Raw genomic sequence first — 24,863 nt, 5'->3', positions numbered from 1 at the left:
CCGGAACTATATTAGAATGAATACTTGAACACAAGAGATGAACTGAGTACTTGAACACAGAAGATGAATGGAGTACTTGAACCCAGGAGTTGAACTGAATACTTGGACACAGGAATTGAACTAAATACTTGAACACAGGAGATGAACTGAATGCTTGAATACAGGAGATGAACTGACTACTTGAACACAGGAGTTGAACTGAATACTTGAACACCGGAGATGAACTGGATACTTGAAGACAAGAGATGAACTGGATACTTGAACACAGGAGTGAACTGAATACATGACCACTGGAGTTGAACTGAATACATGAACACAGGTGTTGAACTGAATGCTTGAACACAACCCCTCCCTCCTGCTCTCTGCCCCTCCCTCCCACAGGTTCTCTTCATTCGTCGACGTCTGTGGATGAGGAAAAAAAATGCTGCCTAGTAAATTAACACTACCGCTTGCTGTACAGGAAGGTAGTGCTAAATACCAGCAGCAATTAGCTAAATAACACAGTGAGTGTCAACGAGAGTGGGCACCAGGGCTGGATAAGCAGGGGGGGTGATGGGCGGCGCCCCCACACAGGATCGGAGTGACCCTACCGAGAACAGGTGGACGGTGACACGTGTTCCCGGATGGGGCTCAGCTGCTGCGTCTCTGTGTTCTAATGTATGCAGCAGCACAGTCGGCAGCTCCCAAGTCTCCTCATTGGCGTCACGTGAAACATCACATCCGTGACGCTGATGAGGGGACTAGGGAGCAGCTCTGCTGGTAGGTCAGGTGAATAATCAGCGGAGGAGATGGAGGAGTAGACTCTGTGTGGTTTGGGGGAATGGGTGGGAATCGGCTCCGTTTGGCTTGTGGGAGTGGGGTAGGTCCCATGTGGCTTGAAAGAAGCCCCACAATTTAGTTGCCCTGGGGCTCCCACAAGCCTTAAGTCGGCTATGGTGGACGCTATATTGCGTCCATTTTTTTCCTTGTTAAATGGGGCCCCAACTGTCCATTGCCAATCTTTAATAACCCCTGAGGATCAAGTAGGTAATTAGATGGACAGATGCTTTTAGCTTTGTAGCGACTCAGAGGTGACATTCTATGGGGCAAGGCGTGACACAAATCCCCCCTCTCCCACCCCAAAAAAAACTTTTATAGTAAGTTTGTGTAGGCATCTAATTTCGTTGTATCATATGAGACGCATCCATGTGGAGCCACTAGCACAGTACTGGAGGAGTTAACGCATTTTCATCCTTATTTGATTTCCCTTTAAGTTCAATTCAACACAGTGTAGTGGAGCACCGTTATTGAAAGATTGAAGCACCAGGTGCGATTAAATAAGATCACACATTTCATTCTCTCCCTAATTTCACATCACTCCTCAGCAGCTGCATTCCCGGGCCGGCCGGCGAACGCATCGCATTAACAGCGTGTACCGGGGTATAATGCGGGAATGGGCTGTAAGTATTCCTCTTTGTCGGCTGAATCAATCCTAGCTGTATACATAAATAGTTTAGCATGAGATGGCGGAATCTGCTGAACCTTCTGCATAATTTACAGCTGTGAAATGCCGCAAGTTTATACTATATTTTCAGTCTAAAGACACTTTATAGCCGAGGAGCAAATGGCAAGAGAAATTCCTCTACAAACTGCAAGAACCTAGAATGGATAAGAAACATGATGAATATGGCTCTCTTTTATAGAGAGCGATCACTGAGAAGAGGAAGGGGTATTAATCAGAGGTCTGTAACCTGTGGCAAGGACTACGGACGCGCCAAATCTAGAATTCGCAGGACTCCGCCACCTGCATGCTGATTTCTCTGTGATGTTAGTGCACAGGGCCCGGAGATAAAAATCCCTGGAGTGAAAAAAAAAAGAAAGAACATATTTTATAATTTAGAGGCCATAGGGGTCTATGTACTAAGCGGTGTTAGGAGACAGATAGGGGTATTCAATATGGGAGCGATAACATCGTTTTTTGCGTTAATATCGCACTTATGACGTCATTATCGCAGGTTTTAGTTTTACACCGTATTCAATTTCAAAGACAACGCAGTTTTGAAAAGTCTTTGATAAAAAACGGTGATAACTTTTCACCATTGAATAGGTGTCGAAAAAAAGTGCAGAATTGGGGTTTAGCGGTGCAGGCTTAAAAAAAATAGCCTGCACCCCTGGGAATGACATTTAAAAAAGAACTGTGTCAAAAAAAGTTTGAAAAAAAATTAGGGACACCCCAAAAAATTAATTTAAAAATTGGGGTGAAAAAAAAAATGGGAAAAAAATCATTAACAATAGGGAAATAAGGGCCTGATTCAGAGCCGGACGCTCTGACCAGAGCGCTCACTCTGAATCAGGGCCCTCCTACATGAGAATGGAGCGGCCTCTTGGACGCTCGCATAGCTGTGGGTGACCACCCACAGCTATAGCGAGCGTCCATGATGATGGTCGCGATGGTCAAGACCATCGCGACCTTTGGGCTTGCGACGGAGACCCTGCGGTAGGGTCTCGCTGCCGCAAGCCCTGGAGTGATTTTGGCTCTATCAGAGCCAAAATCACTCCCACTGACATCACTACTGATGTCAGTGGGGCCGGCTTCAGACGGTAGGCGTTCCCATGGGAACGCCTCCGTCTGGCAGCCACGCCCCCGGCACGCCCACCAAAGGGGGTGTGCTGTCAATCAACATCGACAGCATGCCCCCTTTGGTGCGAGACCCGGAGTGATGGAGAGCCCATAGCTAGCCGGGTCTCGCGCATGCGCACGATGGAGCTTCCTCCATCGTGTGCATGCGCAGTAGGGCACCATCGACCCGCTTGCAAGCGTCCTGCGCTCGCGAGCAGGTCTGAATGACCCCCTAGGTTCAGGGCTATTCTGCAAGTATGCGGCAGGTGTTTTCTAGAATAGATTTATAGCGGCAGGTGCACAAATGCAGAATTTTTTAAAACTTACATTAGGGACATCAAAATATGCTAGTACCCATTTTCATGTACCCCAAATTTGATGGGACCACTTAAAAACACGAAAAAAAAAAAACCTAAGTGCTCTTCTGCATCACTTCTTCAATGTCGGGAAAAAACACCTGCTGCGGCTATTTAAATCCCCGACTTTCATTTAAAGGCTAAAACGGGGGTACCCATAGTGATCACCCATGTTTTTACAACTTTAGGGGGGTCTTACAATTTTTTTAAGGAAAAATTCGTAACTTTACGCAAATCCAACTTCGGAGGCTCCCGTTTTCGTTAATTTTATATTGAATACGGGGATAAGCGGGCGTGCGCCCGATACTTTAACGCAGGTAAAAACTCCGATATGAAACGTTAACTTCGACAGTGAAGTTAACGTTTCATATTGAATACCCTTCAGAGTGAAAAGAGATAAGGTGCCAGCCAATCAGCTCCCAACTGTCATTTTTCAAACACAGCCTGTGAGATGACAGTTGGGAGCCGAAAAGGAGTTTAGCCCCAGTAGTTTATACTATCTTCAGATGGTGTAAATTACTATAAGCCTAGGGGGGCTCCAAGGGCAGGGGAGAGATCTTTCGATCTCTTTCCCACAGCCTCCAGCCAGTTCCAGAAGCTGAGCCTGTGCATTAACAGTTTCCCCGGGTCAGTCTTCACTTCTGTGAAAGACTTCTCCTAAACGCTGTGGATATGACTCGCAGGGACATCAGTTACCGCAACCGCTGTCCCTGCAAGTTCCCCGTAATACATAGCCGGGATATTTTTATTAAAAATTTAAATATCCCAGGTGAGGTAGGTACATAATAATCGCGGCTGGTCCACTATAGCATTACCTTATACTTTTCCATGGAAGATCTGCCCCACTGGGACATATTTCCTGACCTGTTTTCTGGCAGTGTTCTATTGTCAGTGAGGGAGAGTGAAACCACAGCTTAGTAGCGGGGTTGTTGTCAGGTCCATTTACTAAGCCTTGGATGGAGAAAAAAGTAAACGGAGACAAAGTACGAGCCAACCAGCTCCTAACTGTCATTTTTCAAACACAGACTTTGGGGTCTATTTACTAAGCAGCGTTAAGAGGAGAAGTGAAAAGTGATAAGGTACCAGCCAATCAGCTCCTAACTGCCATCTCACAGGCTGTGTTTGAAAAATGACAGTTGGGAGCTGATTGGCTGGCACCTTATCACTTTTCATTTCACCTAACACTACTTAGTAAGTAGACCCCTTAATCTCCATCCAAGGCTTAGTAATTTGTTCATTTACATGGGGACATCACGATTATTACTAAATAGAGCACTAAGTGCTTTTTTTTTTTTTTTAACCTAGTACTTCTATGCACAACATGGCGACATTGGATCATTTTAATTTCCAGCACCGACACCAATAAGATGGAAGTCTCTGTGTGACCATATGTTATACATTGATCATGGCACTGGGGCTGCTATGTTTGGAGCTGTACTGTAGGTACTCAGATAGCGGCAGTTATTTAGGGAACACTGAATTATGGATTGTACCGGTAACTGTACCATGGGGTGATCCGGGCCAGTCGGAGACTGAAAATGCCTTGTCCAACTTTTCCTTTTAAATTTTCGTTCAAGAAAAAACATAAATATATATTCCTTCCTTCATATGGCTGACAGGTCCAAGTCATTCCTAACGAGGTCTACTCTACCCTGCAAAACTACAAGACACTAATTCTATCTTTACCTTGCTGGCACAGTTGCTTTAAATATATATACACATTCCTTTTATCCTCAGTGGTTACCAAATGTAATTGGTTGCTGAATAAATCATCCGCTGCTAGACTGAGGGGACCTGAAAAAGGCACATCTTTCTCTTGGTACTAGGCCCTCTATATTCCATCTCCTTATAACAATATTATGCACGGCTGCATAATTGTTAGTGGAATGGTATTGAAATACTGATGGCTCTTTAGCCACTGGTTCAAATACCACCTCCGGAAGCCCGACAGCAGGAGATCCCGACGCTACTAGGTAAATATACTAACCCTCCCCTGCCCCCCCCTAACCCACCCCTAGTGGTGCCTAAACCTAACCTCCCCGGGGGTTACCTAATCCAGGGCCGCAACTAGGGGGGGGCTAGAGGTGCATATGCACCGGGTGCCGGAATGCAGGGGGTGAAAAAGGGCTGACTCACGGTGGCTTGGGGGCTGCAGATTCAGAAAATGGCCATCTAAAAATGGCCGCCGCCAAGGAGGAGACAGATGCTAGAGGTCCTTACTGGGCCTCTAGTGTCTGTCTCCTCCTTGGCGGCGGCCATTTTTGGATGCCCATTTTCAGCAGATTCCATGCGGACGGCGAGTAATTAGATGCCTTACTGTGGGGCATAAAATGGTGTCGGGTAAATATGTAAGTGGCACTTTGGTAATAGGCATTACAGTGTGTGGCATAATGTGTAATAGGCATTATGGTGTGTGGAATAATGTAAGTCACTATACCAGGGATGTTTGACTAGTGCACTGCCTTATGGAGGAGCAAGGACAAAATCCAGGTATGGGAAGGGAGGGGGCGCAAAATTGCTGCCTTGCACCAGGTGACAGATATCCTAGTTTCGGCCCTGCCTAACCCTAAGTCCCCCCCAGTGGTGCCTATTGGTGGCCATACATGGATTGGCACTATATAGGTGCTATATTGTGCCGTGTATGGGCACGATATCATACCTGATATCGTGCTGCGCGCTCCTGCGGGATCGTACATCGCATCCCCATATCTTCCTGCAGAACCATCTGATCTGGGATGCGATGTACGATCTCATTCAGATGGTTGAGGGGGGAGCCGGCATACTGTGCGGTCAGCGGGGACCACGCGATTCTCAGCGGAGACAGCACAATCCGTCTGCCGACGGATCGGCAGTCGCCCTACACGGCCCCATAACCCTAACCCCCCCTCCCGGCACCCTAAACCTAAGTCTCCCGGCGGGGGTGCCTAACCCTAACCTTCCCCCGGGGGTGCCTAACCCTAACTCCCCTTCCCTGCAAGCAAACACTAACTCTCCTGGGGGGTGCCTAACCATAAGTCCTCCCGGGGGTGCCTAATCCTAACCACGCCAATCCCCGGCTTACCTTGATACTTACCCGCCATCTGGACATTCGGGATTCAGGCGGTCAGGATGCTGATATCCTGATGTCAATTGGGATATCGGTGTCAGCATTATTTCCGCGCGGCGGGATTGCGACATCGGTATTTCGACCGCTGGTAACCCGTCCGACAGCATAATAACTGTATCCCTTGTTAGCAGTGGATAATTACAAGATATTAGCCAATAACGCGGAACAGAGTCAATAAGGTTAATATACCCCACGCAGCTGTCTAGCGTGGTAACAAACCAAAAGAAAACAATGAAGTAAAAAATATATAGACAGCGCTGTAGAGGTATAAATATGTAAATAAATAACTAGAAATGTGCCCAAAATTTGGAAAAAAATAAATAAATAAGCTATATTTATTTAACAAAACATGGTAAGCTGACCCTTGCGGTCCTAAACACCATATAAACATGCAACATTTAGCAAATCATCATAAAATTAAACAGATAATATTTAAATAATGATAAAATATATAGTATAAAGATGAGATATCCACACCAAAACAAAATTAATTATAAAGGAAACTCCTTTGATTTTTAAAAGTTCCTTTAGATTTATTGCACTCCAGAAAAAAAGGGATCAATACATATGTATATATGAAAATCCACAATATAAATAGATAGCTCTGTTTAGATACAATGTTCCAAATAAATGTATCCAAAAGAATGTCAGTAAAGATGTATGAATCCACAGTATAAATAAATTGAAAACGTTTGTTAGAACTTGATTAGGAGTAGCTCCGTTTAGACACAAAGGACCTCGTTCAGAGCCACTCGTAAGCGGCAGTACGCTCGTTCCGAGTGATGTTCGCACATCTGTTCATGCGTACGGTTTTTAGTACGCATGCGCGAACCAGTCAGTGCGGCCGAAATCGTTTGTTCGCTATATAGCGAGGGCCTGCTATTTTGAGTGACAGAATGAGGCGTATGTGGGTGGTAACAGGGGAAGGTGCTTGAAAATGGGGAGTGGAGATCCGATCGCAGGCGTGTTTAAAGGTCAAAACGGGTGTTTTAAGGGAGTGCATAATTATTACAGCAGCGTCATTGACCACGTCACTTGGTTTTTTTTTAACTCAGAACTGCTCGCAAAATAGCGGTTGAAAAAACCAACCACAAGAATAGCGAGCAGTTCATACGCTGTTCGATGTACTCGTTTAATCTAATAAATAGCGGACATGACGTATGATGCGAGTGGCCAGGGGGCGTTTTTATCAAATAAACGAGCGTATGTTTTGCTCGCTCGTTCAGACATGGAGGCGGCAACAGACCGCAAAGAGCGTACGGTTCATTTGAATAGCCACTCCCTTTTTCTGAACGAGCGAGCGCTAATTGCGAGCGGCTCTGAATGAGGGCCAAAGTTCCACATGCATGTATCGAATGTGAAAATGAAATCCTTCTAGAGTGGTATATATTCTTCCAGCCTTAATTAAAGAGATTTATGCCATGTGGTGGATTTGATACCAGAAGAACAATAAGGCACGGCTACCGGTATGTAAAAAGAAAAGACAAATCTTTTACCTCCTCCTTCCCAAGGAGGGAATCGCCGGGATAGAGAGCAGTGAGCGTCTCTTGTTTCCAGCTATTTGTCTCCTGCGGGAGATTGTCTGGCTGGAAAGTGGCCAGAGACTCCGTTCCCAGTCTCCATCTGTTAGCGGGGAGTGTAATGGTGGATCCGGTGTGGGACGGCACACACGATCTCCGTCCCTTCGCTGCAGTGAGACTTGCAGTGCCGGAGCACTGTTCGGAAGTTCAAAGCTAATAGCGGAGTTCCCAATCTTACTCCATCTTTAGGCGGACATCCCTCTGAAGAAATCTCAATAGGGAAGAAACGCGTTAGGCTTTTCCTGAGCATATCCACATTAAGCCTGAATATCGGGGCTTTTGCACTCCCCGCCTAAAGACGGAGAACTAAGATTGGGAACTCCGCTGTTTTTTTTATATATATATATATATAGTATAACAGCTTCATAATGGGGGTAAGGTCATACTTGCCAACTATTCATTTTTCCTTCCCGGGAGAAGCCCAGGAAGGTGAAGAAGGTAGGCGGAGTTGGGGCAAGGCCGGCCAGGTCACGTCATTAGGCCCCGCCCACTCGCTGGAATTTACCACGATTATGCACATTTTAAATAGAGGGTGGGGTTAAGTGACGCAAATCTCATAGATTCGCGTCATTAGGCCCCGTCCACAGCGCTCTGAACCGCCAATCCCCACTAATATTCTCCCCATTCTGCCCACTTCATTAGGAAGTGCCTACCCTTCCGGGGGTGCAGGGGGTTACCCGACAAATTGTGAGCCTCCCGCAAAAACCGGGAGGGTAGGCATGTATGGGTAAGGTGCAATCAGGGAGATTACTAGACTCTTCAGGGAGACAGGTAGATTGCTACTATTTCAGGGAGTCTCCCCGACAATCAGGGAGAGTTGGCCAGTATAATTTAGGGTCACTCACAAAGTTGCAAAAATGTGCATGAAAAGAGTAGTGCGAGCAGTGTTTGGTGGTATCATGTGACTGTTTTTGCGCTACATCTGTGCCAGGGAAACATACAGCCTAGTGGATTAAGGAGCCTACGCTGAATTTGAACATGTTTGTGTCCATATTCGAGGGATAAAATGCAACCACTCAAATAAACACAAAAGCATGCACGTGCAAAGCCACAAAATTGCAGTATCCGCACACATCTGCTTTAGTAGGATATGTGCAAGATATCAGTCATGGGTTGGGTATGGGATGCCGGCGTAGCAGGATTCCTGACTGGGTTAGGATACCGACACCTGCCGGTAGGTATCGTAACCCTCCCTCCCCGCTGCCTAAACCTAACCTCCTCCCTAGTGCCTTAACCTAACCTCACCCTAAACCTAACCCTCCCCCTAGTGCCTAACACTCCTCCTAACCCCGCTACTTTCTTCGGGATGCCGGTGCCGGGATTCCGCCAGGTATCGGGATTCCGGCACAGGTATTCTCAGCGCCGGCATCCCATGCACCGGGATATTGTCCATATCCCATCAGTCATATATGAGATACGCTGAATTTGATAACAAATTGTTGTGATACTGGAATTTGCGTTTGCTGATACCTTTGAATAAAATGAAACCTTTAGAATACAGGTGATACACTGTATGCCCACAAAATCATATATGCTAGAACTTTGAGGAAAGCACCAATCGACTTCAGAGGTTGGCCTGCATCAGCCAATCAGAAGGTGATAGCTCATGCTGTCAACAGCCATTATCACCACCAATCTGTATATGCACATTCCCTCGGGCATCTGCAAATAGATTTGTAACCTCCCTTTTACCATATCTGGGGTCACCAGGTTACTAACTCTCATGTTGTATAATGTACCCACCCTTAACCTATCTATGTGGTGTACCTTTCATCTTATCATTAATCCAGTGCCTCCACCCAAGCTGGTTAAATAAGCCTTGCCTGGGTAAGCCTTGTGATACACTATAATATCAATGAGGTCCTGATAGTGTAATGTGGTGTTTGTGTATGAAGATTGAAATGACATATAGTATTACAGTGTAACATCACATACATATCTATATATATGACCTGTTCTTCGTTCACGTAGACCCATGGACTGTCAGACTCCTCCAGGAATAAAATTCACTATGATTATAGCTTTAACATCTTTAAGTGTCAACACTATAATATGGCAATAAATCCTTCCTTCACACTCAGAGATAAAATCATAAACAGTTTCATATACTGTACATATAAGTATACATAAATATTAACTGAACATTGTAGCAAATTGTAAAATCAATACAATTAAAGTATATACATGGCTTTCTAAATTGTACATTAAAGGATTATAACAAATTGTACACTTTTAAGCAGATGCACAGTTTATTGCCATAAATTAAGTTAGGCTTGGAATCCGGAAGAATAAAATGTCCTTTTCCTGTTATATTATATGGTTGTAAATAAGTCGTCAATTCGCTGTATCTCCTGTATGAATAGTATCCAAGGTGAACACTCAAAGTATCCCTCTCATATAGATTTCCACTTATACCCCTTTTCCACCTAAATTCCGGGTCTGACCCGGAGTTGGAACAAAGTTCCTATCCGGATCAGACCCGGAATTTTGCCAGCGCCGACTCGGGATATTCCTGAGTCAGCGCCGCTCACACCGCAGCCGGGTCTGCATAGACCCGGCTCTTGCGGAGTGAAAGTGGTCGCTTGGAGATGACGTCATCTCCAAGCACCACTGAAGCCGGGCCAATCGGCCAGCTTGCAGCGCACTCCAGGTCATCGTGACCCGGAGTGCGCTGTTCTCACAGCAGGGTTTCACGGGCTACGCCCGTGTTAAACCCTGCTAGTTACCTGGGTTGGATTGCCGGGTCACTCGACCCGGCGATCCAACCCTCTGCCCTTTTACACCAGGGAGCTGCCCGGGTTAACCCTTCAAAAACCCGGGTTTTAGCTCCGGTGTAAAAGGGGTATAATATAGCTAAAAGTTCAATAAGGATTAATAGCCTAAGAGCTGGACGCTAACGATACCTCATATGTTCAGCCACGCAGAAGCCAGAGTATAAGGCTGTAAACTTTGACATAACATAGAATATTCCCTATCTGGCTGCAGCTTACATAGGTTACATTTTAGCTTTTGCTCCTCCTGAAAAGTATATCATTAAATTAGCTGCAGATTTGTTTCACTTCAGAACTTGTGTAACACTGTGGAGTTCATTCAGAGTCGGTCGTTGCGCCCACACAGTCGTAAGGTAAAAAGGGCCGGATATGCAAATGAAGCGTTCGCAAGTTGCGTCGTTAAGATGGGATCGTTAGCTGGACGCCTGTGTTCGGATCTCCACTCCCCCGTTTTCAAGCACCTTCCCCTGTTACCACCCTCAAACGCCTCATCCTGTCACTCAAACTAACGACCTGGCTGTGTTCAAGGAGAGAGCAATTTCTGATCGTAATAGCTAGTTTGCGCACGCGTATTGCGAATTTTATGCATGCGCAGTTTAGTGAACATCGGTGGCGTACGACCGACTCTGAATGAGGTCCTGTATCTCTTGCTGAAAGGGATGATTATTGCTGCAGTAAAGGGGCCTATCCATTAACAGATCTTTCTGAAAGACTAAAGACAAAAGATTTATCTTTTGAAAATTCCTGGGGCTGCTGTGACAGATATCTCTCATGTACATGACAGATTTTTGCAAACGAAAATCTTTACTGCAGCAATAATCATCCCTTTCAGCAAGAGATACAGGACCTCATTCAGAGTCGGTCGTTGCGGCCGCACGGTCGTACGCCACCGATGTTCGCTAAACTGCACATGCGTAAAATTCGCAATGCGCGTGTACAAACTAGCTATTACGATCAGAAATTGCTCTCTCCTTCAACTTGGCCAGGTCGTTAGTTTGAGTGACAGGATGAGGCGTTTGTGGGTGGTAACAGGGGAAGGTGCTTGTGAACGGGGGAGTGGAGATCCGAACGCAGGCGTGCCTGACTATGTAAACGGCGTTTTATGGGAGTGCATATTTAACTAAGTAGTGTCATGGCACATGTGACATGGGAGGTTTTTACACTGACTTGATCGTAGTGCTTAACAGAGGGCATAGTCAACCTTAAGGTCTACGACCAGCTCCGATGGTCTCGATTAATCCTTATATGCCCGGAGATGACGTGTAATGGGAATGAGAAGGGGGCATATTTTTAGTCTTACAGCCGCATCCTCCCCTCGCTCGTCCAGCTAATGATCCCATCTTAACGACGCAACTTGCGAACGCTTCATTTGCATATCCGGCCCCGTTTACCTTACGACCATGCGGCCACAACGACCGACTCTGAATGAGGTCCTTTGTACTGAGGGGGTATTTTATAACTGTCCCAACAGACAGATTCCTTAGAAACCTATGTGCCCTCCTGTTTTCACTCTTACTGTAGTAGCGGGCCATTCATTGTGTGGTGGTACAGAGTGGGTTAATTACTCATTGCTGTCAGAATACTCCATGCTGCCTCAGGAATTCCACACTGATAGATTATCCTCACACTGGTGGAGCCCAGGTCATTGCTCTCTCCTTAGTAGCTGCAAGTCCCCTTATCTCAGCCTGTCAGATGTGGGACAGCTAGGAGCCTGCTGGTTCCCTTCTACAGACTATCTAGTTAATGTGGGTAACCTACATAGTAAATGTGGCTGCTAAGTGTAATTATGGTGCATACACACGATCAGATTTTTCCTTCAGATATGAATGATAACGATTTAAAAATTGTTCAGTCGTTCATATCTGAAGGAAAATCGTTCATATCTGACATGCCTGAACGATGGACGATCAACGATGCGCGTTCCCGTTTGTCAGATAACGATATCTGACATCTGATGGGTTTGCAGTCAGACTTGAATGATTCCATTCATTTTAATGCAGTCAAAAATCGTTCAATTGTTCAAATCGTTCAAATCGTTCAAAACTTTGGTAAAATCGTTCAAATCGTTTAATCGTTCAGTCGTTCATCTGACAAATCTGACAAGTCTGACAAATCTGACCGTGTGTATGCTCCATTAGTCTTCTCCATTAAAAGATTTCTCACCACCTCCTTGAAGCCGGTCCCTTTGTATGGTATGCAGTCGGGAAGCCGGCGGACCTAATCCCGACAGCCGGCTTCCCGACTGCTTAATCCCAGTGAGGGTTAAATGACAGGCATCTAAATCTAGATGCCTGTCATGTTACCGACACCGGGAGACCGGCGCCCAGCATCACGATCGAAGGGATGCCTGGCACCAAGCGCGGATAGCCGCACGCGGGGGGGTTAGGGTTCCTGGCGGGGACCTAAGGTAGGCACCACCCCGGGAGGTTAGGTTTAGGCTATGGGAAGGGGGTTAGGGGTGGCACCCCTGGGGGGAGGTTACGGTTAGGCACCCCTCCGGGGGACTTAGGTTTAGGTAGTGGGGAAGGTAGTGGGGACTTAGGTTTAGGCACTTAGAGGAGGGATTAGGGTTAGGCACTGGGGGGAAGGTTAGGGTTAGGGGGTAGAATTAAGTTAGACAATACTTACCTTGGTCGATCGGGATTTCCTCCTCTGCCGGGATGCCGCTGTCGGGATTCCAACCGCCGGGCATGGGTCCGGCGGTAAATCATACCGATTCCCTCTGTACAGTGGTGCTGCGAGTCTGTCCCCTCCTTCTGACAGCCGATCAGCTGTCTAGCTGGAGCCACTGACGAGCCCCTGCAGTTACCTCCTTCCACAGGAAATGCCTCTGGTAACTGCTGCTCTGCTCTGCCGCCGGGACCACCCCTGCTGCTCCACTGCCTCCTCTCAGCGGTAAGCATCTTCTGCTCTACCAGTAGGGCAGGGTGAGTACTGCTGCCCACCTGCTTCCCCAGCTCCCTCTCCGGCTCTGCCCCCCTGCGCCCGACAACTCATTGCAGCTCACTGGCTGCCCGGGTCACAGGAGGGCAGACACTGGAGGGAGGGATCAGCAGACTGCCCGGCAGAGCCGCCGGCTGTTCTATTTATTACCCCTGGCTACAGTATAGACCCTTACTTTGGCCGCGAGCCTCTCTCCTTCCCGTCTGCAGCGCGAGCCACTGATGCTCGCGCTGCTTCTAGAACTCTCTCCCACAGCGTGCTAGGCCCTACACACACTCTGCCTATGTTAGGGGATTTCCTCAGTGTAGGCACATTCCATCAGCAGCCTGTGCTGCCATCTCTGAAGGTGTACACAAACACTCCTGTACATAACACAATTCAATGTCCACATTTCACTGAATATACATGAATTGCAATAAAATACATATTATTTATTAACTATAAATAACATATTTCCTTTGGTTGCAATATATGAATTGCCAGATGAATTATATAACCAGGCTCAGTGGCAAATGCAGGATTTTGAAAGGGGGGTTTCCAAATTATTGGTTACTGAAAAACATCTAGTCACAAATAAATATATAGATGCTCCCAGTAATGCCCCTTATACAGTGCCCCCTATGTAGTGCCCACAGTAGTGATGCCCCTATGCAGTGCCCCAGTAGTGGCCCTTACACAGTGCCCCCAGTAGTAGCCCCGCCTATGCAGTGCTCCCAGTAGTGCCCCTTATACAGTGCCCTCCAGTAGTGCCCCTTATATAGTACCCCTCTATGTAGTGCCCGCAATAGTCGTGCCCCTATGCAGTGCCCCTTATATAGTCCCCCCTATGCAGTGCCCCCAGTAGTGCCCCTTATATAATGCCCCCTGTAGTAGTCCCTAATACTAACACTTTTATAATAAATTGCTCTACAGTGTACACTAGGAGTACTACAAGTCCTGATCTGAATCTCTTGCCATGCTTTTCTCACTCCCCTCCCTTAGCCTACACACACATACACACACACACACACACAGACACATACACACAGACATACAGACACACTCATAAACACATACACTAACACAGACACACACTGTAGAGCAGCCAGCGCTTACCTAAGAACATGAATACAGACTTAGCCAAATAAATACTGTCTGGCACCACCCCTGCCCGCCCACTCAACCCCCCCCTCCCCACGCACCTCCACCCACGGCGTGCGGCTACGGGACTCGACAGCGCTTGCAACAGTGGATTACACTGTGTCACCCGGCAGCAGGCGCGCTCATCCTCAGATGCCGGTCACGATGGTGCCCCTATGTGGGAACTGACTGGGAGGGGCTTGCGCGCTGAGCTCCCCCTACAGCCAGCCCAGGCAGTCGGGACAAAATTGCTCAGCCGCTCGGGCCAGCGGCGAATGGAGCAACGGGCAGGGGGGGTTTCTAGGTACTCGGAAACCCCCCCTGCGTGTGCGTGTGAGACTTACAGATTTAACATACTTAAATGAGTTTATAGGGATAGAGCTAGAGCATTTGTGTTTTAGGAGTCTTGCCCAAGTTATTGCATTGTCTCCCAACATTTGGGAGTATGGAAGCAGGACGTTCTGCATGGGCTGTTCCACACATTACATACTTATATTATTTTCTCTCTCTGGGGGCCTGCCCAGCAATCCTTGAGCAGCTAGGCTGCCCGCAGGCTCTCCCCCGTACACTTTAGATACCGTGCACGCTGTTTAGATGCTTCTCAGCAAGTGCTCCCCCAATCTCTGACCCCTAGCGCTGAGCCATCAAGAGTGGAAACGAGCCCGTGTACAGTGGGGTGTGGCCAAATTAGGGAGGTGTGGCCACGCTCTAAAAAAAAAGTTAACAAATACTATGGCACACTGCTAAGGGGGGCACCGCACTCTGCAAAGGGAGATATTTATCCCCCCTCGGCAGCTGACCCGGGCCCGTGGTGTGGCGCACTGCAAAGGTGGACAATGTCCACCCCAGAATCTGACCAGGGCCCCTTCAACAAGCCTGGGCCTGGGTAAACAGTGACTGCCCTCTCCCATCGGGTTCTGGCCTATATATAGACAGTAAAAAAGTCAACAATGTCTAGATAGACACCAGATGTTAGACTGTCAATAGGTCGACAAGGACAAAAGGTCGACACACTAAAGGTCGACATGTAAGAAGGTCGTATTGGTCAAAATGTCAGCACAAAACCAGTCAACGCATTTTTTGTTGCTTTTTTAGGGTTAGGTTTAGGCACTTATAGGAGGGTTAGGGATAGGCACTTACCCCGACAGTTAAGCATCAGGAGGGAGGATTAGGCACTTACCAGAGGGTTAGGGCTAGGCACTTACCCTGATGGTTAGGGTGGGCACCAGGAGGGTGGGTTAGGCACTTACCGAAGTGTTGGGTATTTACAGGAGGGTTAGGCACATAACCCGATGGTTAGGGTTAGGCACCAGGAGGGAGGGTTAGGGTTAGACACTTACCAAAGGGTTCGGTACTTACAGGAGGGTTAGGCACATACCCCGACTGTTAGGCACCAGGAGGAAGGATTGGGCACTTACCTTGATGGTTAGGCACCAGGAGGGAGGGTTAGGCACATACCGAAGGGTTAGGGTTAGGCACTTACCCCGATGGTTAGGGTTAGTCACCAGGAGGGAGGGTTAGGCACTTACCGAAGGGTTAGGCACCTACCCCGATGGTTAGGGTTAGGCACCAGGAGTGAGAGTTAGGGTTAGGCACCAAGGAGATGGTTAGGGTTAGGGTGAAGATTAGGGTTAGAAAAACAAAAACATGTGTGGACCATTTTTGTGTCGACCTGTTGACCCTGTCGATCATTTGTACCTGCGACCTTCTTACATGTCAACCTTTAGTGTGTCGACTTTTTGTCCCTGTCGACCTATTGACTGTTTAACATCTGGTGTCTATCTAGACCAGTGGTCAGGGAACAGGGGTAAAATACCCCACATGGGGTAAAAATGAAATTCCTGGGGGTAATGGACGGACAGTTGGGCATGCATATGAATCATTCTATAATATAGAATGATTCAAATGCATGCCCAGCTGTGCCGCAGGGAGGCTCTAAGCCGGACGCCTGCTGAGATGTTATTACCAGCGGGCGCCCGGCTCCTTCCCTGCAGTGCCGCATTACCCGGAGGCTGGAGTTCTCTTCTGAACTCCCGCTTCTGGCTCTCTCCATGGGCGGACATGACGGCGGTGGATGCAGGAGCGGGGATTAAGGTAAGTGTATTTTTTTTTGTACAAGCGGCACTACAGGGGCATTATATGGGGGCACTACTACAGGGGCATTATATGGGGGTACTACTACAGGGGCATAACTATGGGGGCACTAGTACAGGGACATAACTATGGGGGCACTACTACAGGGGCATAACTATGGGGGCACTACTACAGGGACATAACTATGGGGGCACTACTACAGGGGCATAACTATGGGGGCACTTCTACAGGGGCATAACTATGAGGGCACTGCTACAGAGGCATGATATGGGGGTACTACTACAGGGGCATAACTATGGGGGCACTTCTACAGGGGCATGACATGGGGGCACTACTACATGGGCATTATATGGGGCACTACTACAGGAGCATAACTGTGGGAGCACTACTACAGGGGCATTATATGGGGGCACTACTTCAGGGGCATTATATGGGGCACTACTACAGGAGCATAACTATGGGGACACTACTGTATGATTTCTTTCTTTTCAAATCAAGGGGGTAACGTCGGCATAGCTAAATATATTTTGGGGTAAAAGGTAAAAACGTTCCCTGATCCCTGATCTAGACATTGTCAACCTTATTACTGTCTATCTCTTATACCACACCCCCCACCCCTTACCGACGCCACTGCCCTCGTGGGACACTATGGCTCAGGGGTGGGATGGCGGGACAGTATCTGAAAAGTGCCACCGTCCCTCAAAAAGCTATTATTATGTTATTGGGTGGGTTGGGGAGGCTGCAGAGCCTTTTCTCTCTCAACAAAAAGAAATTGATTTGTACATATGTTCTGGAGGTGCCGGTAATCCTATACTAGCAATAGGGAATCCGATGCACCTTTTTGACGCATTTCATCCTGGAAGCAGATTAACTGGCCTTGGCTACCTGAATGAGGTCCAATATGTTGCATCTTTGGATGCAGAAGCGGATCACAGAAGCAGCATTAGCAGATGTACTCACAAGAGATGCGTTGAAAGATGCAGCTGCTTAGTGTGTCCTGCGTACAACTCTTTATCAGCCCCTATGTGTTATCATTGTTACTGCACCTATGCATGCTGTATGCCCATATAGTCTGCAACTGGTTAATGAGCTTTATAATCCTTTACAGTGAATAAATGCATGTTGGGCATGGTACACGCAGGGTTATATAGTTATCAAGATGACCATTCTGACTACGGTGTCAGTGTAATGGAGAACAAGACAATTATTCATCACAGTGCTAATCTTCAAGATCAAAAGCAGATGGAGTGTCCATCTGTCCATGAGTTTAGGTCTGCAGAGTAATCCAGGAAGGAGTTATGAGTCCGCCTGGAATGTTCCCGACAAAATGTCACTAGCAGAACATATGATAACATATACTGGTGTTTTCTGTGATGCTGTCTGTAGTGTCTCATCTGAAAATGTCACAAAAAGCAGTTAACATGCCTTCAGTTTAGCTAAAAAGGACAAGTAACCTGCACACAGTGAAGGCAGCCATTTTTGTTCTGCAGGAGGCTTGCCACCTAGCAACAGCAGGCAAGCCTCCCGAAAACGCTGAGGCAGAGGAAAGAATTTTCACTTCCTCTGCCTATGAAAAACGCGGCCCGCAGGTCACGTGCACGCCCGTGGTCACATGGGCGCGCGCCTGAGCCGCGAATTTACATTTTTCTCTGTCAGCGCTGGCATGGAGGACACAATATCTGTCTCTGTGACAGAATCACTACAAATGTCCTCCATGGCTGGCAGTCATAAGGGGAAAAGAGCCCACAAAAGAGCAAGAGCTTCCCCCTCTACTTTCTCCTCTTCAGAGGATATTCATATTAGGAAGAAAAACATTTTCCTATCAGAAAGTTTTGACACTTCTGATTCTTCTGACTCTGAGGTAGAAAAATCTCCTTAGCACTGTGACAAGTCACCTCCCTGTTCAGGGAACTCACCAGCCCACAAGAAAACAGGTAAAAATAAAAGTAAGTTTAGCCCCAGGGAGACCTGTTTAGGTGTCATTCCCTTATTCCCTGGAATTGTCCGTAGTAGACAACAGGATAGTGCTCGGAGCAAGCACATCACCTCTGCCCGTAGCTGGCACGATACCTCTGCCCATAGCCGGCAGCACAAAGGTACCCTCTCTCAGCATGTGGGGTCAGCTGACAGACAGTCACACACTTCCCGCAGGGACCGTGGCCACTCTTTCTCTGTAGACTGGGAATCAGAGGAAATTACCAGAACATCCGCCTCGTCCCAACAAGGAGAATATAGCGAGATTCAGATGGCCAGGGTTGCTTTAGCAGAGAAAATACCACCCACTAAGTTATATTCCACACACTGGGCCTTAAAAAGCAACTCTGAGGTCCAAACATTTGCCCAACTGGCATATAGAGCAGCACTTGTCAAAGAAGATAAGTTGGTGTTACGATCATACACGGGTCTACCAGACGTACCCGCACTGTTCGCTCCCAATATTGACCCTACTCTAGCCTCCATAGTGGGAGAAAAGAGGCACAATGATTCCACAGACCGTATCATGAGAAAAATTCAATATAACTGCTTTTTGTATTAGATAAAGCAGAGAGAGAAGGGGAGTCCAGCGTCTCTCTGGAATCTCTGGTGGCGTCCAAGCTTGCCCTCCTTAAGGCCATTAGCAGAGCAACACTCATAATAGGTCAGATGTTCAATTATATCACCAACACCCACAGGTCCAGATGGCTTACTGGCGCAGGACTCGCAGACCTAGCGCCTAAAACATTCGAATTCCCTAACCTTACTGACGCAGACCTCTCCCTCAGTTTATAGAGGAGGTTAAAATAAGACATAAGGCAAGGAAGTCCTTTTCAGACCTCAAAAAAGTAAATGAGCCCTTCAAGAGGCCCTTTCTTCACGGGGGTCGGTCTTCGCGAGCCCCAGGTTCGACCTGAGACTTCCAAGGCACAAGAAGAGCCCAGACAGGAGGCTTCATGCACCGATCCAACGATGCCCCAAGAGGTTCGTACTCTAACACTTGGAACAGTACCAACAGAGGACATAACTACGGTAAGTTCACCCACTTTCCCTTCTCTCCACAAAACTCTCAAACAATCATACAATATCTAGAGTGGCAAAAGATTACCACAGACAAGTGGTTGCTGAAAAAGATCCTTTCATGGTTAAACCTCCCTCTAATTCATTTTTCACACCAAGCGGGTCATAATCCTCATCCAAGGAATTGCAGCCCTCAGCTAGATGAGGTACTGACTATAGCCCTCCAACAGGGAAAGATAGAACTGGCAGACCTGATGGCAAAAGGCTGGATCAGCCACTTATTTCCCATAACAAAGCAAGACGGCTCTATAAGACCGGTATTAAATGTCAAAGCTTTAAATAAATATTTGAAACCAAAACACTTTCGCATGGAAGGTATTCCAGACATTCCTTACCTCCTCACAAAAGACTGCTTCTGCGTAAAGATAGACCTGAAAGAAGCTTTCCATTCCATATCAGTTCATACGAATAACAGGCGTCTCCTCTGATTTTTTTGGAGAGACACCTTATTCCAATGGACAGTTATGGTGTTTGGCCTCTCTTCCGCTCCCTACACCTTTACACGGGTCATGAAAGCTGTAGTGTCCCACTTACGTCAGCAAAGCATTCAATGTATCATTTATCTAGACGACATACTACTGGTACACTCAAACCACGACACCCTACTGAGACACAAAGACTCGACCCTTTCCCTACTAACAGACCTGGGATTCATAATAAACACTGAAAAGTCAGTGTTAGCTCCGACCCGGAAATAACATTTCTCAGTTTCGATCTAGATACCCATTCTTTCTCCCTGGCAGTCCCTCTAGAAAAATGTCTAGATACGAAACAGTACATACAAAGGACTTCTCAGAAGCGCAGATTATCCCTCCGCTCCTTAGCAAGGATTATTGGGAAAATGATTGCTATGTCCCCTGGTTTCAGACATGTGCCCTTGTCATGCAGAGAGCTACAAACACTCCTAAGATCTCTGCTTCACACTCACTATTCCTGGACAGACACCATTTTCCTCTCTGGAAGAGTAAAAGCAGAACTGTCCAAGTGGAACAGTCTCCCTGTACCTCCTCCTCGCCCACTCTTAGACCCAACACCCCATATGACGATCACTACAGATGCATCAATAAAGGGTTGGGGAGACTTCTCTCAAGAGAAAGAAGTCAGGGGCACCTGGTCACCCCAAGAATCCAGTCTCTTCATAAACTTACTAGAACTACGCGCAAAACAAAACTGGCTCTAAAAGCCCTAGTTCCCGAACACACGAGAAGGGTCTGTATCCAGCTATGCCTGGACAATATAACCACGGTGTCATACATAAACAGAATGGGGGTACCAAATCACTGTCCCTATGCAAAGAAGCATTAGAGATCTGGGATTGGGCAGTCCAAAGGGACATAATTTTACTGGCAACTTACATCCCAGGAGAGCTCAACAAACTCGCAGACTCACTATCCCGAGAAAGAATCTCCCTGGGATCCGCAGCATTAGCAAACCAGGTCTTCCTAAAAATACTCCAAACATTCGGAATCTAGAAATAGACCTCTTCGCCAGCCCCACGAACACCCAAGTTCTACGTTTTGTATCCAGAATATAGACAAAAGGGGTATGGAGAATGGATGCGATGTCTTTCCCTTGGACAGACCTGTCTCGCCCCTATGCCTTCCCACCCCCTGCCCTCTTCTTGAAAGTTCTACAAAAAATCAGGGAGGAGCGAGTACCCAGTATTGTGGTAGTATAACCAGTATGGCCATCCAGGGTATGGTTCCCCCTGATCAGCCAATTACACATAGGACCCAAGATTCCCCTGGGGTTATCCAAGGACTGTTTCCAGGGAACTCTAGACATTCTGGAACCACTTCTACAGTGCATGTGGATGGCAATATTACTAGGTTGCTAACAGACCCAGCCCTAGCATCCCCCACAAAAGCCCTAATCAATGCATCCTTAAGACCCCGAACTAGAGCCAGGTATGCAGCGATAATTAAAGAATTTGACCTCTGGTGGTGCCAAGGGTCCTTTTCAGACCAATCATCTCTACTATATTTAGCCTTAGACTTCTTAGCCTCTAAATACCAATTAGGCCTAGCATCAGCCACCATAAAGTCATATGGTTCTGCCTTAGCCATCATGATCCAAAACCTAACAGATAATAAACTTTACCTTCATCTGTTAAGGGTTATCTGTCTCTCCGGGCCCATACAACCTAAGTACTCCCATACCTGGGATATCGAACCCTTCCTCTCTGCCCAAGCCTCTTGGGAGACAGAGATCAACATTACCCTGTTATCCCACAAGGCATCCTTGCTAGCTTTAGCGATAGCAGCCAGAGGGGCTGAATTAACCCTTATACATACTTCAGACCCATGGTTATCACGGACTCCTAAAGGGTACCATATCATTCTTAAAGGTCATACAAAGATGTCTTCGTTCCATAGCCCAATAGTAGAATTCGATTTGATACATGACACTTCAGAGCCTAACCTGTGCGTGGCTTCATGCTTATCTTACTTGGCCCTCACAGCACCAAAAAGGGACAATATCACACAGCTATTCGTCACTTGCAGGAAACCATTTCGCCCAGCAAGATCCTCTACTTCTAGAGGATGGATTATGACATCCATGAGGGAAGCTGAGATAGACACTGACCACTTCATAAGCCATTCCTTAAGGGGATCAGCTGCAACAAGAGCAGTAGCTAAAGGCATGCCCCTACACTCGATCATGCTAGCAGCAAGGTGGGCCTTAGCCGTACCTTTGCAAAGCACTATCGGAGACTTACTGATCTACAAAAGATGGAGTTTCTCAGAGCAATCACCAGGTATGTGGTTGTCTACCCACCTGCTGTTGCTAGGTGGCAAGCCTCCCCGAAGAACAAAACACTAGTTTGCAGGAATCTATGACCTGCAAACTGGATTTGTTCTAGGGAACAGGATTGCCACCTAGCAACAGCTCCCACCCTACCCTCCCTTTTCTTACTCTCCTTCGCTAGGTCTGTTGTTTCCTCTGGAAACTCTCACTTGATGTCTATTAACCTTACCTTTCTCGTCCTTAAGGCGCAGCAAGGGACCCGAAGAAGCCTCAAGCAACCACCAATGAAGAACAGAGGTAACCTGGTACTCCGGACAAGATTTCCGGCCTAAGGGCCTGATTCAGACCTGGTCGCTATGAGCGTACGCTTGCTTGATGCGTATGCAAATATTTGAAAGTGACGCGGCAGTGAGCAATCGCTCGCCAAGGCATAAGCACGCCCATCTTACCTGTACGAGCGTTCGCTTTGTGTATGCAGACTCCCCTTACCGAATACAGAGACTCCCATTGCCCCACATCATCTCCTGGACGTTTGTGAAAACATTGGTACATCGACCATTATCGGATGGGAACGCACTGCTTGTGGTAGCTTTTTTCTACCGCAAGCATTGTGAGGAAAACAGAGTAAAAAAATGGCTGGTGACGTGTACTATGACGCTGCCTGTTAATTATGCATGCCTCTAAATCGGCGTTGAAACACTCAGGCACGCCTGAGTTCACATCTCCAACCCCCCCATTTTTACTGGACTGCCCCTGTCACCACCCACAAACGGCCTCTCCTGTCACTCACTCTGCTGGGCTTGCTTTGTTGTGTGAGCGAGGGATCTGCGAGCGCACTGTGTAGCTTGCGCACGTGCACTGCGATGCATACGCAGATTAGCAACCATAGGCAATAGCAAGTGCACTGCAGATAGCGTCCAGGTCTGAATCAGGCCCTAAGTTTGGAATAGCTGTTTCCTGTCCAGTTCAGAATCCACTGTTCAAACCATTTTTTCCTTCCAGAAAATCATCACAGTTCAATAAAAATTGTTCTTGTTGTGAAGCATTTACGGTTTCATCCATTTTTCCCTTTAAAACTAAGGTCAAAAGGTCAAACAAAGGCATAAGGTATCAGGAACACAGGTTTACCTTCTCTCACACCATTTCACTCTGGGGACTGGATTGTCACCAGCGACCTTCCGAAAAAAATCTAAATTTGCGGCTCAGGTGCGTGCCCATGTGACCGTGGGCGTGCATGTGACCCGCAGGTGCACGCACGCTGCATTATTCACAGGCAGAGGAAGTGGAAATTCTTTCACTTTCCTCTGCCTCAGTGTGTTGCTAGGTGACAATCCTGCTCCCTAGAACAAATCCAGTTTGCAGGTCTTAGATTCCTGCAAACTAGTGTTTGTGGATGGAACCAATGTCCTGATGATTAAATGATTGGAAGTAATTGACTTCACTGAGGGCTAAGGGTCTCAGTCAGGCCCGCTCGCAAGCACCTATAGTGATCGACAGCTCGTCCCGTTTTGTAGGCGGGGCGGTGGCTACACAAACAGAGGTGTTCCCGACGGAACGCCTGCCATTTGGGGGCTGCCCACTGACATCACTTGTCATGTCAGTGGTGAGCTTCTGGCTCTAATAGAGCTGAAAGCTCAGTGGGGCTTGCGGTAGATGAGACCCTACCACAAGGGTCTCATCGCAAGCCGCCTATGGTCGCGATGGTCTTGACCATCACGACCATCAACCTGGCCACTTGCTAAAGCTGTGGGTGGTCACCCACAGCCTAGCGAGCGGCCAGGAGGCCAGCTCGGAAAATAGAAGCGGCCGTCCTCATTCAGAGCGAGCGCTCACATTTTGCAAGCGGCTCTGAATGAGGTCCTAAGTGTGAAGAAATATTTTTTGGTAGGAGTGCGCTCCTCCATTGCGTCCATGAGGACAGGATGGACTCTCACCACAGTCAGACCCATTTCAGCACCCAAAAATTACCGCAAGTACACTGTTATATAGTAAGATACCATCTGTAAGTGCATTCGCTCAGCTCATGCCCGACGCACTACACCACTCAGCATTACCCTACCACTGGTACACCTGTGATATCCCTGTGTCATTTCTTAATTGATGCTTTACCAGGTTACAATAAATCTAAGAACTGGTTAAGCTGTACCATGTGTGGACGAGGGTTGCCTACTCTCCTGGCCCCCCGCAAGAGCAGGCAACTCTCCCAGGTTGGCTGCTGCCCCCCACCGCCACCACTTATTGAGCGAAGTGGGCGGTCCAGAGGGGTACTGAATTGTAGCCCCGCCCCCTGCTTTAAAATGCCAGCAATATCAGGATTGTAAAGAGGGGGGCGGGGCTGAGATCATGCTGCCTCGCCCCCGCACCACCCACTTACACCATCGAAAGTGTATAAGTATGGAGTGCGCTAACCACCACGAACACTTGTGTTACACCCTCAGTACCATACGTACAGTACAGGTTTAACTCTGTAGGACTATTGCAGCAAGCACAATT

General features: G+C 47.4%; 1 pseudogene; it reads left to right on the top strand.

The window, feature by feature from the left end:
- Positions 1-18,231: 18,231 nt before the first annotated feature.
- On the top strand, positions 18,232-22,671 carry LOC148501628 (uncharacterized; annotated as a pseudogene).
- Positions 22,672-24,863: the final 2,192 nt, after the last annotated feature.

The sequence above is a fragment of the Taudactylus pleione genome, unplaced genomic scaffold (genome assembly GCF_031769625.1).
Source record: "Taudactylus pleione unplaced genomic scaffold, aTauple2 ptg000510l, whole genome shotgun sequence".
NCBI lineage: Eukaryota > Metazoa > Chordata > Amphibia > Anura > Myobatrachidae > Taudactylus > Taudactylus pleione.
The sequence above is the reverse complement of the archived record's forward strand: the minus strand, read 5'-3'. Positions and strand labels throughout refer to the sequence as shown.